The sequence below is a fragment of the Anolis carolinensis genome, chromosome 2, assembly GCF_035594765.1.
Source record: "Anolis carolinensis isolate JA03-04 chromosome 2, rAnoCar3.1.pri, whole genome shotgun sequence".
In the NCBI taxonomy this organism is placed as follows: Eukaryota; Metazoa; Chordata; class Lepidosauria; order Squamata; family Dactyloidae; genus Anolis; species Anolis carolinensis.
This window is the reverse complement of record NC_085842.1, coordinates 136,906,856-136,920,708: the sequence shown is the minus strand read 5'-3', so window position 1 is coordinate 136,920,708 and position 13,853 is coordinate 136,906,856.

Genomic DNA, 13,853 nt, shown 5'->3' with positions numbered 1-13,853 from the left:
GAGGCAGGTGATGTTGGTGGGAGGGTCTGATTCCAGGGCAAACTGCATGGACAGAGAAGAGCTGCTGATCAGAAGGGGAGCAGAAGCCAGAAGAGTTTCACATGCAGGAATTACTCTGGCAAGGCAACCAGATACCCGTTCTTTTCACATGCAGACAGTGTACAGTGCAGGGCAAAAGTTCACCTCTCAAAAATTTGGCAAACACTCAGATTGGTGCCAGGACAGTCAGGGCTTTTCCCAGGGCAGCAGGAAGAGTGGCAGAGTGTTCTTCACAATAGAAGTCAGATCCCCATCTGTATCCCAATTTCATAGTCTCAACACACAGTCTGGAGGAGTAGGGATTTCTGCATATTTTTACATTTTTCTTGGCCGGATGAGCAGGACAACTAATATCCCTGTGTTCATCAACTCTTGAAGCTCTGGGGTGAACGGGCAGTCTGTTTAAGGACTCAAAAGTGGCTAGGACTTCATCCCACATGCTTGTCTGAATCTCAAGCCAAGAGAGCTTTGTGGGCCACTCACTATTTTCATTAGCACCTTTGATTACAAAATTTAACTACACCTATCTGTAGTTAGATCAGATTTCTAATCAGACAAAAGGCAAGCCAAGTGATGAACTAGCAAAGAAAGATCTTGTGTTGTGGGAAAATGTAGTTATACAGTACCCCCCTCTTTCTGTTTCCTGTCTCAGACCCAAGGAAAGAATAATCATAAATCGGAGAAACAAAGGAGGAGGGGATAATATGTGGGATTTATAATAAGAGAATCATTGCACTGTTAATTTTACAGTACAGGTGGGGAGCAGGTGGCCATTCAGATGTGATTGGACTGCAGTTCCAATTGCTACCAGCCAACACAGACAATAGCGAAGGGATGGTGGGAGTTGAAGACATGATGGGGAATGAGGACCATCAAGAGAGTGAAGGTATTATTGCCAGGGGCTTTGAGGAAAGAAGCAGCCTTTGTTTTCTTTGCTGCCTCTGGCTCAGCTCCTGGAACTCACTCCTCCCAGAACTGAGGCCCTGGCCCTGTGACTCTGCAAAGCCAGGCCCAGCAAGAACACCTGCCTGTCTCCAGAGGCTGGGGCATAACAGGACCACACCTGTGGGGGTCTCAGCCATCGAGGGCTTCCACCATCTTGCTCCCTGGGGGAGCAAGGAGGGTATATTTAAAAAGGTTGAAACTCTATGGAGAGGGAGAATGGTGGTGGGGGAAGAGAAGGGATCTATGTTAATTGCTGTAATAACATGTTTCATGCATATGTCTATGTTTGATGCTTTTATAATTTTAATGGTTTTAATCTATAGTTGTATGTTTTTTATTTAAATATGTGATATATTTTTATATATATGTAAGGCACTGAATTTTGCCATTTATTATGTTGTAAAGCACTTTGAGTCCCCCCAGGGGTGAGAAAAGCGGTATAGAAATGCAGATAATAATAATAATAATAATAATAATAATAATAATAATAATAATAATAATAATAATACGCTGCCCTCAATTGTTATTGGCCTTCCTGTTACAATCCCTTCTCTATTTTGGATTACAACTCCCAGAATCTCCAGTCAACAATCCTTGAGGAACTTTCCAAGCAGCACTACTTCTCCTTTCCTGGGCTACTGTGTTGGTAATAAATTCTACCTTAATCTTCACTGACAAAACACAATTGGGGGTTTGGCTGTGCACCAAGACACAGGAAATATTCTCCCAGGCAAGACAGAGTAGAGCATTGGCAGCATTTTCAAGAAACTCAGCTCAGGGGAGAATATTGGATCCTTTGGCGGGTCCTACAAGACCATTTTTATTACAGCTTAGCTCCAAATGCAATCCAACCTTTTACTGTTTTCTACAAATGCCTCTCTTTGTTAGTTTGTCACAGAACTGGGGAATATGTTCCCCTCCAAATTCATTCTGCATGAGCACTAGTGGCACTTGGCAGCTCTGGTGTTTGTAAATCCACTCTAGTCCTCAGTATGAATTTTAGAGGCGTTACCAAGGTGCTGAACCCACTCCCCAAGTTGATCCAGCATCTTGGTGCCTCCTCAGAGGGTATTCACTAACCCACTGGATGGAAGCCACCAATTGCCAAGCCTGAGCTGTAGCTGGCATAGCCAATAGGGAGAAGAGCAAGGTGAGAAGTGCAGTTAAATAAGATTTTGAAGGACACATGTCACCCACCTTTCTTCTAGTGATTGGATCTAGTATCTGTGACAGTTCTTTTTATTGTTCCATGTGAATGTGCATTTATACATTATTTGTTGTTTATAAGGTACATTTTCTTATTAAAAAACACATAACAAAAAATGGGGGAAGGTTCAGGAGGCCAGAATGGAATAAGATAAGAGTGATTTGAGTTAAGAGATCAGTCACGAAATGAATTGAACTCTTAACTTAACTATAGGCATCACTATAGCCGAAGCATTCTCTTCAAAGTCCACTATCAACACTGCACATTGTTGTTAACCAATTTGTGTCAATGTCTAGGAGGTTTTCAGATCTTTTAGTTTTGCCAAATTTTGCGTGACCGCAACATTGAGCTAAGGGGACCCCATTTGGGGTTGGACCCACAGTTTAAGACCCTACCTATGAGAAAGGACCTGGAGGTTCAGAGGTTCTCCATTCCTGAAGTCAATTCTTCCTCCTTGGAGAGAAAGAGGACATGTCCTTGTACATGTCACCTGCCAGTGGCAATAGGGCTTTGGCTCAACAGTCTTTAGTGATTTTGTAAAAATCTGACAGGATATTTTTGTTATTGAAAAAATTACCTTTTTTAATCAAACAAAATAGTTTATCAACAGAATATTTATGTGACATGTCATTATAGCAAAAGAGGTTCAAAACTGCATTTATAGTCTTCAGCCAGAATCACAGTAGCATCATACTGCTCCCTACTGTTCAAATTAGCATGTACAATAAAATGAAATTTCCACACAGTTTAAAATATATTAGGCTAAATTCAGCTGTTAATCCCAACTGCTGTAAATATTGACTGAGGGTGAATCTACATTAGAATTTATGCAGTTTGGCACCACTTTAATTGATACAGAATCCTGAAGTTGGAGTTTTACAAGCTCTTTAGCCTCGTCAGCCAAATAGTGCTGCTACCTAACCAAACTACAACTCCCATGACTCCGTAGCAATAAACTATGGAAATTAAACGGGTGTCAAACTGCAGCAATTCTACAGTACAGGTGCACCATTAAGAATCTTCATCTATTCATTGGGTCTCACACTAGAGCTTCCATTTTAAATCCACTTTAAGGAGGGAGTTTTAAACGGCTCAGCCAGACAGGTCCTGGGCCTCACCAAACTACAAACTCCAGAATTCTTCAGGAGGCAGAAACTGGATTTAAAGTGGATTCATGCTCTAGTGTGATGAGGCAGATTAACAGTTGAATATCTGCATTTATCTTCCAATGAATAAAATGCACAGTTGTCCCTCCACATTTGTAATTTTGACTTTTGCAGATTTAAAGGTACTGCCCAGAAATCTCTAGGGCTTCTTCTACACACAGCTGTAAAAAAATCCACATTGGGCCCTTCCAGACAGGCCCTATATCCCAGGATCTGATCCCAGGTTTTCTGTTTACCCCAGATTTTCGGGCAGTGTGGACTCATATAATCCAGTTTAAAGCAGAACACCTGGGATTGGATCCTGGGATATAGGATCTGTCTGGAAGGGCCCATTATCTGCTTTGAACTGGATTATATGGCAGTGTAGACTCAGATAACCTAGTCCAGAATCATAGAATCATAGAATCATAGAATAGTAGAGTTGGAAGAGACCTCATGGGCCATCCAGTCCAACCCCCTGCCAAGAAGCAGGAAATCGCATTCAGAGCACCCCCGACAGATGGCCATCCAGCCTCTGCTTAAAAGCCTCCAAGGAAGGAGCCTCCACCACAGCCCGGGGGAGAGAGTTCCACTGTCGAACAGCTCTCACAGTGAGGAAGTTCTTCCTGATGTTCAGGTGGAATCTCCTTTCCTGTAGTTTGAAGCCATTGTTCCGTGTCCTGGTCTGCAGGGCAGCAGAAAACAAGCTTGCTCCCTCCTCCCTATGACTTCCCTTCACGTATTTGTACATGGCTATCATGTCTCCTCTCAGCTTTCTCTTCTGCAGGCTAAACATGCCAAGCTCTTTAAGCCGCTCCTCATAGGGCTTGTTCTCCAGACCCTTAATCATTTTAGTCGCCCTCCTCTGGACGCTTTCCAGCTTGTCAACATCTCCCTTCAACTGTGGTGCCCAGAATTGGACGCAGTATTCCAGGTGTGGTCTGACCAAGGTAGAATAGAGGGGGAGCATGACTTCCCTGGATCTAAACACTATACCCCTATTGATGCAGGCCAGAATCCCGTTGGCTTTTTTAGCTGCTGCATCACATTGTTGGCTCATGTTTAACTTGTTGTCCACGAGGACTCCAAGGTCTTTTTCGCACACACTGCTGTCAAGCCAGGCGTCCCCCATCCTGTATCTTTGATTTCCATTTTTTCTGCCGAAATGAAGTATCTTGCATTTGTCCCTGTTGAACTTCATTTTGTTAGTTTCGGCCCATTTCTCTAGTCTGTCAAGATCGTTTTGAATTCTGCTCCTGTCTTCTGGAGTGTTAGCTATCCCTCCCAGTTTTGTGTCGTCTGCAAACTTGATGATCGTGCCTTCTAACCCTTCGTCTAAGTTGTTAATAAAGATGTTGAACAGAACCGGGCCCAGGACGGAGCCCTGCGGCACTCCACTTGTCACTTCTTTCCATGATGAAGACGACGCATTGGTGAGCACCCTTTGGGTTCGTTCGCTTAGCCAATTGCAGATCCACCTAACCGTAGTTTTGTCTAGCCCACATTTTACTAGTTTATTTGCCAGAAGGTCGTGGGGGACTTTGTCGAAGGCCTTACTGAAATCCAGGTACGCTACATCCACAGCATTTCCTGTATCGACCCAACTCGTAACTCTATCGAAAAAAGAGATCAGATTAGTCTGGCATGACTTGTTTTTGGTAAATCCGTGTTGACTATTAGCAATGACCGCATTTGTTTCTAAGTGTTCGCAGACCACTTCCTTGATGATCTTTTCCAGAATCTTGCCTGGTATCAATGTGAGGCTGACCGGACGGTAATTGTTTGGGTCGTTCTTTTTTCCCTTCTTGAAGATAGGGACCACATTCGCCCTCCTCCAATCTGCTGGGACTTCTCCCGTTCTCCAAGAACTCTCGAAGATAATTGTCAGTGGTTCTGAAATAACTTCCGCTAATTCCTTCAATACTCTTGGATGTAGCTGATCTGGCCCTGGGGACTTGAATTCGTTTAGAGAGGCCAGGTGTTCCTGGACAGCTTGTTTCCCTATTTGGGGTTGGATTTCCCCCAATCCTTCATCCATTCCATGTTGCTGAGGTTGAAGATGGCTTTCTTTTTGTGAGAAGACCGAGGCAAAGAAGGCATTGAGCAGTTCTGCCTTTTCCCTGTCCCCTGTCGCCATCACCCCATCTTCTCCTTGCAGAGGCCCTATCGCCTCCTTTTTCTTCCTTTTTCTACCAACGTAAGCAAAAAAGCCTTTTTTGTTGTTTTTTATGTCCCTGGCAAAAAAAAACAACAAAAAAGGCAAATCAGATAATGTGGATTTTCTGTTTGATAACCTGAACTATTGGGCAGTGTAGAAGGGGCCTAGGTCCTCTGGTGTTACACTATGGTCAGCCTTCTCTGGTCTTGCTGGAGGACCTACGACCTCTTCACACAGGGCAAAAATGTCCCATTTTGCCACCTTCGTGTGTGCCTTTGACAGGGCCTGCTCTACATCATCACACAACACAAGGCAGGCCCTTGACTACTTTCTTCCCGAAGTGGAGGCAAAGCGCTGAAAGTATTGTGTAACTCCAACCAAATTACCCGCACTTTTGGCCCCCAAAGCCTGTGAGAGGGCTAAAAGGGTGGTGGGGCAATGCACATTGTCATGCATTGCTGCCATTGCCACCCTTTCTGCCATGGGGTGGGAAAGGGTGCCAATGCACCCTTTCTCGCCCTCTGTGTGTGATGAGGGGAGGAGGAGGGTGCGTTCAGTGCCACAAGTTGCCCCGCGTGCCTTCCTTTTTGCTGGCAAAAGCTGGGGAGACCTAACAGCCCAGCTGTGCTGTGCAATAAGGTCCATAGAGAGTTCCAGAAAAAAACACATTTTTGGGAATGTCTAAATCTTCCAGTGTGGTTCTGTGGTCGCCTTCTAACAGAAGTCAAACATAGGGTCAGCCCAGAAGAACTAGGGCCCCTTCTACACTGCCATAAAATCCATATAATCAAATCAGATAATCCACATTATCTGTTTTGAATTGGATTATCTGAGTCTGATAATGCTGATAAACTGCTGAGCTATTGAACTTGCTGACCAAAAAGTCAATGCTCCAAATCTGGGGAGCGGGGCGAGCTCTCTCTGTTAGCCCTAGCTTATGCCAACCTAGCAGTTCAGAAACAGGCAATATGAGTAGATTAATAGGTACCTCCCTGGCAGGAAGATAACGACACTCCATGCAGTCATGCCGACCACATGACCTTGGAAATGTCTAAGGACAATGCTGCTTCTTTGGCTTAGAAATGGAGATGAGCACTGCCATATAATCCAGTTCAAAGCAGATAATCTGGATTTTATATGGCAGTGTAGAAGGGGTCTAGAAATACCTAAAGAAGTGTTTTCTCGGGTGAAAAAAAATCAATGTCCATCTTCATGGGGGTTCAGCAAATAGGGAAGCCTGATTATATACAACATTTGGTTAAACGGTAGTGTTGCCGAGTCAGAGCCCTGAGATGTGAAGAACAAATTGTAAGACCTAGAATGTCCCCTGGTGACAGGTGGCTTTCTTTTTTCACATGCTGAAGACTTCTTCCTGCTGAATCATAGTGGAAATTACAATCTGAAAAATTCTGAGAGGCAGGTGGGAAGAAGAGAGGGAGGGAGGGAAACAGCGGCCAGCCTGATCATCTCCCAAGGGTCTATAGCAGCCACAACACAGCAGACTACAGTAGTAAGGGCCAGCAGCATATTGTTAAAAAAATCCAAGACAGTCTGTCATTCTGCAATTGCTCCCTGAGACTCTAGAAATCTGGAAATCCCTAAGACTTGCAAATCCTACCAGTGTGCAGCTAATATGGTAAAGGGGTTTTAAAAAATCAGAAATGTTTGATGGGACTTTAAAAAAAATCTATCTAGAATATACAAGAGACCACAATGGCTTGTGCCAGATTAAATGTGATTGTGGCCCTTTCTGCACTATCCTTTATCCCAGGATTATATGTCTCCACTGCCATATAATCTGGTTCAAAGCAGATAATCTGGATTTTATATGACAGTGTAGAAGGTGCATGTATTTCAGGTGATACAGAACTCTTTGTTACATAAAATCCAGACACATATAATCCAGTTCAAAGCAGATTGAGGATTATATGGCAGTGTAGATCCAGCCTTAAGATTTGTTTGTGTGTGTGTGTGTGTGCGCGTGCGCGCGTGCGTGCACGTGTGTGCGTGCGTGTCAGGAGTGACTTGAGAAACTGCAAGTCGCTTCTGGTGTGAGAAAACTGGCTGTCTGCAAGGACATTGCCCAGGGGGCACCCGGATGTTTTAATGTTTTTACCATCCTTGTGGGAGACTTCTCTCATGTCCTCGCATGGAGCTGGAGCTGACAGAGGAAGTGGAGCTCATCTGCACTCTCCCAGGGTGGGATTTGAACCTGGCAGCTTTCAGGTCAGCAACCCAACCTCCAAGTCATCAGACCTGCCGGCATAAGGGTTTAACCTACTGCGCCACCGGGAGTTCCCGCCTTAGGATGAATATAGAACAACAATGAGTCCCTCCAGGTGTTGTTGGACTGAAAATCTCAGCAATCTTTACCAGCATAACCAATGGGAAAGAATGTCAGAAAATCAAATACAGCACACTACAATGACTGAATTCATCCTGCCTTGAACTGCAGGGAGAAGCATGTAATACAATTATTATTATTATTTTATTGTATGACACAGCAAACACGATCGACATGCTGGATTTCACATTACAAAATCACAAGTCGAACACTTCCCAAGTGCCTATGACTGTGTGATGTATTTTCAGATGATGCGTGCAGATCCCAGTAGGGTGGCCTTTTGCAGTTGGCAGATCGTAATTTTGTCAATGTCTATTGTTTCCAAATGCCGGCTGAGATCTTTTGGCATGAAGTTCAATCTTGAGGTCCTGATAGCGGCTGAGTTTTTCCTGTTGTTTTTCGTCAATGCGACTGTCACCTGGGATGGCAATATCAATGATTCAAACCTTTTTCTTTTCCACAACTGTGATGTCTGGTGTGTTGTGTTCCAGAACTTTGTCAGTCTGGATTCGGAAGTCCCACATTCTCTTTGCGTGTTTATTTTCCACAACTTTTGCAGGTTTGTGATCCCACCAGTTCTTTACTGCAGGGAGGTGGTACTTGAGGCATAAGTTCCAATGGATCATTTGGGTCACATAGTTGTGCTTCTGTTTGTAGTCTGTCTGTGCAATTTCTTACAGCAACTGAGGATATGATCAATGGTTTCGTCGGTTTCCTTGCACAGTCTGCATTTTGGGTCATCAGCTGATTTTTCGATCTTGGACTTCATTGCCTTTGTTCTGATGGCTTGCTCCTGGGCTGCAAGGATCAGGCCTTCTGTCTCCTTCTTCAGGGTCCCATTTGTGAGCCAGAGCCAGGTCTTCTCCTTATCAGCTTTTCCTTCATTTTTTTCAAGGAACTTTCCATGCAATGTTTTGTTGTGCCAGCTGTCAGCTCTAGTTTGTAGTGCGGTTTTCTTGTACTGGTTTTTTGTCTGCTGTGCTTTGAGGAGATTCTGATTATTATTATTATTATTATTATTATTATTATTATTATTATTATTATTATTATTATTGTCCTCTTCAGTTTCAAGCAGTCAAATAAACTGTAATTTCATTTGGCCTTTGGCCCTGAAAATTAGGTGCATCTGCTCTGGCTGTTTTTTAAACCCTTTGCCCAGTTTTGTAGTTATTTTTAAAGAGAAGATCTTCTGAGAGTGTTTTAGCAACAAGGGTGTTTAAATTGTCCGTTTGTATTTATTTAACATTTTAAATAGTTTTACCCATTATTCATTGTGCAACCAAATCTCAACTCAACGAGGGCTTGAAGCCCTTGTGCATTGAGATTTGGTTTATGATTCTATTTTACAGTTGTTCTTTCCTACTTTTTATTGTGAATATGATGCAGTTAGAGCCCCATAAAGCTGCCAGGATGTGGATATAGATACAATTGCAAATAGATAGATGATACACAGAGTTGCTGTTATTTGCCATAGGCAAGAAGAAGCGATGAAAGAGCTTGTCTGTAATGTGCAAGGCTTGAAAAAGTGAGGCCTCAGAAAGTGATGGATACAAAGGCAGGGAAAGTCTGTGCAGATACAAAACAGATTCCATTGGTCGTCCAGAATATTTTCAAAATGACATGCAAATTGCAATTTCAGATGCAAACTGCAGATGGTGACAAAACCCAGCAGTTGGCACAAAAGAGGGAAGAACACTAAACTTGGAAGTTACAATGCTTCCAATCATCTTTTGACTCAATTTTAAATCAAGAAAATATTTTAAAGCACATGGCATTTTGCTCATGGTTATTTGCTTTTCTGGGTTTTCTCACATCCATTGTTATCATCACAACAATCCTGCGAGGTTGGTTAGGGCGAAACACGGCAATTATGTCAAGACAGCTGTGCACTTCACAGCTGGCTGGCGTTTTGAATCTAAATCCCTCCTGTCCTAATCTGCACAGTCATGGTCCCACTTTAATGGTCACAGCAACAGCCTGTGGACTTGCAGTGGATGGAGGGGCCTTCATAATCCTTAGCCAGTCCAAAGCCACTTTCCAGGAAATTAGAATATAATAATTATATGACACAAACATTGTACAAGTAAATACTGTCCTCACCCTTGAACTAAAATATGACAGCTCTCTAACAGCTGAGAATGTTAAAGATCTCTCCAAACTACAAATCCCAGGATTCCACTGGATGAAAATCTAGTGTAAAGTGGTAGGAAATTCAATGAATAGATTTAGTCTTAATTTACCATTACCCCCCGTCTTGATTTAAGCATTACCAACTAAATTAAACTGATTCTAAATTGTGGAGAGAATGGGGGGGGGGGGTAATACTGAAGCCATCCTATTTTGAAAATAATTAGTCTTATTACAGATGGACAGAATTATTTTGGTGTAACCAGTTAGGATGAGGGTTTCACTTCTGGATCACATGATCTGTTAACAGTGCAAAATCCCCAAATTTTTGTCAGCCATTGAAAGAATGACTCCAAGAGACTGCGTCCCTTCTAGATTCCTTCTACATTGCCATATAATCCAGATTATCAAAGCAGATAATCCACATTATCTGATTTGAACTGGATTATATGAGTCTACACTGCCATATAATCAAGTTCTAAACAGATAATCTGGATTTTATAGGGCAGTATAGAAGGGGCCTTGGATTATCTGCTTTGTAGAAAGGGCCTAACTTTCCACTAAACATGCTACAGTTAATTTTTGTTAATTGAACCTTTATGGTATGCCTTGAGGAAAGAGCAGTTAAGGAAATGCAAAGAAAACCATGGTTTGTGACTGCTCGGTAAATGAGGATAATAAGCACATGTTATAAAAGCCACCTTTCTATTTTTAGTTTTGCAAATGAAAGGGACAAATTTTATACCTTGATTAAAGTGTTCATGTTTTTTTTTAATTCTACTTTTGAACAAACCAAGCATATATGTGGAATCTCTGCCTAGAAGCATTTCTGAATCCCATCTCCCTTCCTGAGCAAGGAGTCCATGAAGACGATAGCATTAAAGCAGTTTGACACCACTTTAATTGCCATGGTTAAAAACTATGAAATCCTGGGAGCTGCAACTTGGTGAGGTCCCCACACTATTTGTCAGAGAAGACAAAAGACATTGTCAAACAACTCCCAGAATTACCTAGCATGAAGCCATGGCTGTTAAAGTAGTGTTCAACTGCATTACTTCTACAGTGTAGACACTAGGCTTGATCGATCCATGAAAAATTTGATTCTAAACTCGTTTCAAAACTAGAGGGGGGCAGCTTTTCGTTTCTGATGGTATTTCCGAATTTGCCCCCCCAAAAAATTCGAAATTAACGAAAATTCGTTATTTTCAAAATTAATTCGTTAATGGCGGACGCGCATGCGCAATTCCCAAAAACAGCACAGAGGGAGAGGACTTTACAGGACTCTCCCGCCCTCATTTTTTGAGTGATCTTCTTCAAACTTGGTACAGTGGTAGAACACATTTAACACTGATAGCTCACCAAAATTTGGAACGTTTCCCTTATCCTCTGATTTTTGGCGAATTTTCATAGCTTTTATAATAAACCATTTTTTAATAATTGCAGAAATCTGTTCCTGGTTTGAAAGTCTTATTTCCTGTTAAATTGGGTTGTCTTTACTGTGAAAGTCATTGTTCTACTTCAGAAACTTTGTTTTTGTGGCTGAAACTTTGTTAAATTGGTGTGTGTGTGATATATACTGTGTATATATATATAGTCCCTGCATAATGTGTGTGTGTGTGTGTGTGTGTATAGGTAAAGGTAAAGGTATCCCTTGACATTAAGTTCAGTCATGTCTGACTCTCGGGGTTGGTGCTCATCTCCATTTCTAAGCCCAAGAGCCAGTGTTGTCCATAGACACCTCCAAGGTCATGTGGCCGGCATGACTACATGGAGTGCCATTACCTTCCCGCCACAGCGGTACCTATTGATCTACTCACATTGGCATGTTTTCAAGCTGCTAGGTTGGCAGAAGCTGGAGCTAACAGCGGGCACTCACTCTGCTCCCGGGATTTGAACCTGGGACCTTTCGGTCTGCAAGTTCAGCAGCTCAGTGCTTTAACACACTTCGCCATCGGGGCTCATGTATATATAATATACATACACATACACACAATGTGGAGAATATGTGGAAAGGTAGATAGATAAGTTGGGAGCCACAGCGAAGGCACCTTCCTGGGAGCAAGGTCTAATAATAATAATAATAATAATAATAATAATAATAATAATAATAATAAAATCCCTTACAATATCCAAGATGGCTCACTGCTACAGAATCTTGGGAGGTTTAGTTTGATATGGTACCATTATTGGCAGAGAAAGCTAAGCTGTAGGAGTTGAAATCCAATCATTTATCCTCCCTATAGAATCAATTTTATATGCATTTTTAGCTACAGAAAAGCTAAAATCAGGACAGTAAAAGAACAACACCCAGAAAATGGGAATTCCAGACAGGAAACAATCAGGGCCAGCTAATACCTCCCAACAAAGGATTCCCCCAGGTAGGAAGCAGCCAGGCTTTGAAGCTGCAAGGCTATTCAATGCTAATCAAGGTGACCAATTGCAACATTCACACTTGCCTCCCACAGACAAGAGTTCTTTCTCCCACCCTGGACCTTCCACAGATATATAAACCCCACTTGCCTAGCTTCGCACAGACGTCAAAACCTCTGAGTATCAGGCCTGAACTGAGGCGAGGCGGCTGCGGCCATTTCCCCCCTCCGTCTTCCTCCTCCTCCTCGGCCTCCTTCCCCCTCGCCCCCTCCCATTGGCTGAGCCCGTGACGCCCCTTTTGCTGAGGGGCAAAAGGAAAGGGCCTGAATGGTGGGAGTTTGGGAGATTTGCAAAAGCTTTTTTTTCCTAACGAAAAAAACGACGACATAACGAAAAACGGCCTCTCGCGATTCGAAACCGCGATATCCAGACGTGTGGACAACCAATGCCGTATATTGCTTCAAAACAAACGAAAATAACGAATTAATAACGGTTAACGGGGAAAACGAATTATTTGAGCAAGCCTAGTAGACACATTCAAGGTGGTTACAAATATTAGTGTTAGGTGAGGAGATGTGTTGTATGAAGCAAAGGCCTGAATATAGCCACCGATGCCACATTACTCAACATGAGTTCAGTACAGTATTTATTTGCAAAGAACATGCCTGGACATGAGCAAAGTTACATCATCATATTCCTGCTATGTCCCCTTTAGGCACAACTGCACTGCACTGGATGTGCTCAATGGTTATGTAGCAACAAGCTCATCTTTAAGGACTCACAGTTGGATACCTAGGTCAAGCACCACCCCGTCCCCTTTCACTGGCTACCAAAGGACCTTAGTTCCCATGCTTTCATGCCCCCTGTTCATTTCTTCTTCCTTCTGTATCTATCTTGTTTATTAGACATGGATCTTATAGGTGGAAACTGCCTTATTTTTAAAGATCTGTACAATATTTTCAAATTGTAGGGCAGGAATTCACTGGGTAATGTGTGCCCTGCAAGCCATGGGTAGTCAGTCCCCTGCCCTGCTGCAATGCTCTCCAATATGACAATGGGGAATTTAAAAAGCAGCATTCTGACAAACTGCCAAATATGATACTTTCAATGAGAAAAGTAAAAATACACTACAATAAAATGATTTCCATATTTTATTTTGCATCAGAATAACTCTGCAATGAGAGCAAGTAAATGATTACACCAAACCTGTGAAAAACAGGGAGAATTTGTCTCTTATCCCCAGAGCAAAAATGGGGAACTACTGTCAGACTCACTGCCAGTTTACCCATTGCTCAGGATTAACAGAACCTGTAGTCTAACAATATCTACCCAGGCCACCAACTTTATATAGGGTAGACCAAAAGTCATAAAGGTATCTGATGTTTTAATAATGTTTTTCAAAATTCTGTGAAATGTAATTTTATTTCCTATATGTACTTTAAAATCGTGTCAGAGAACATACTACAAGTCGCTTCTGGTGTGATAGAACTGGCTATCTACAAAGACGTTGCCCAGAGG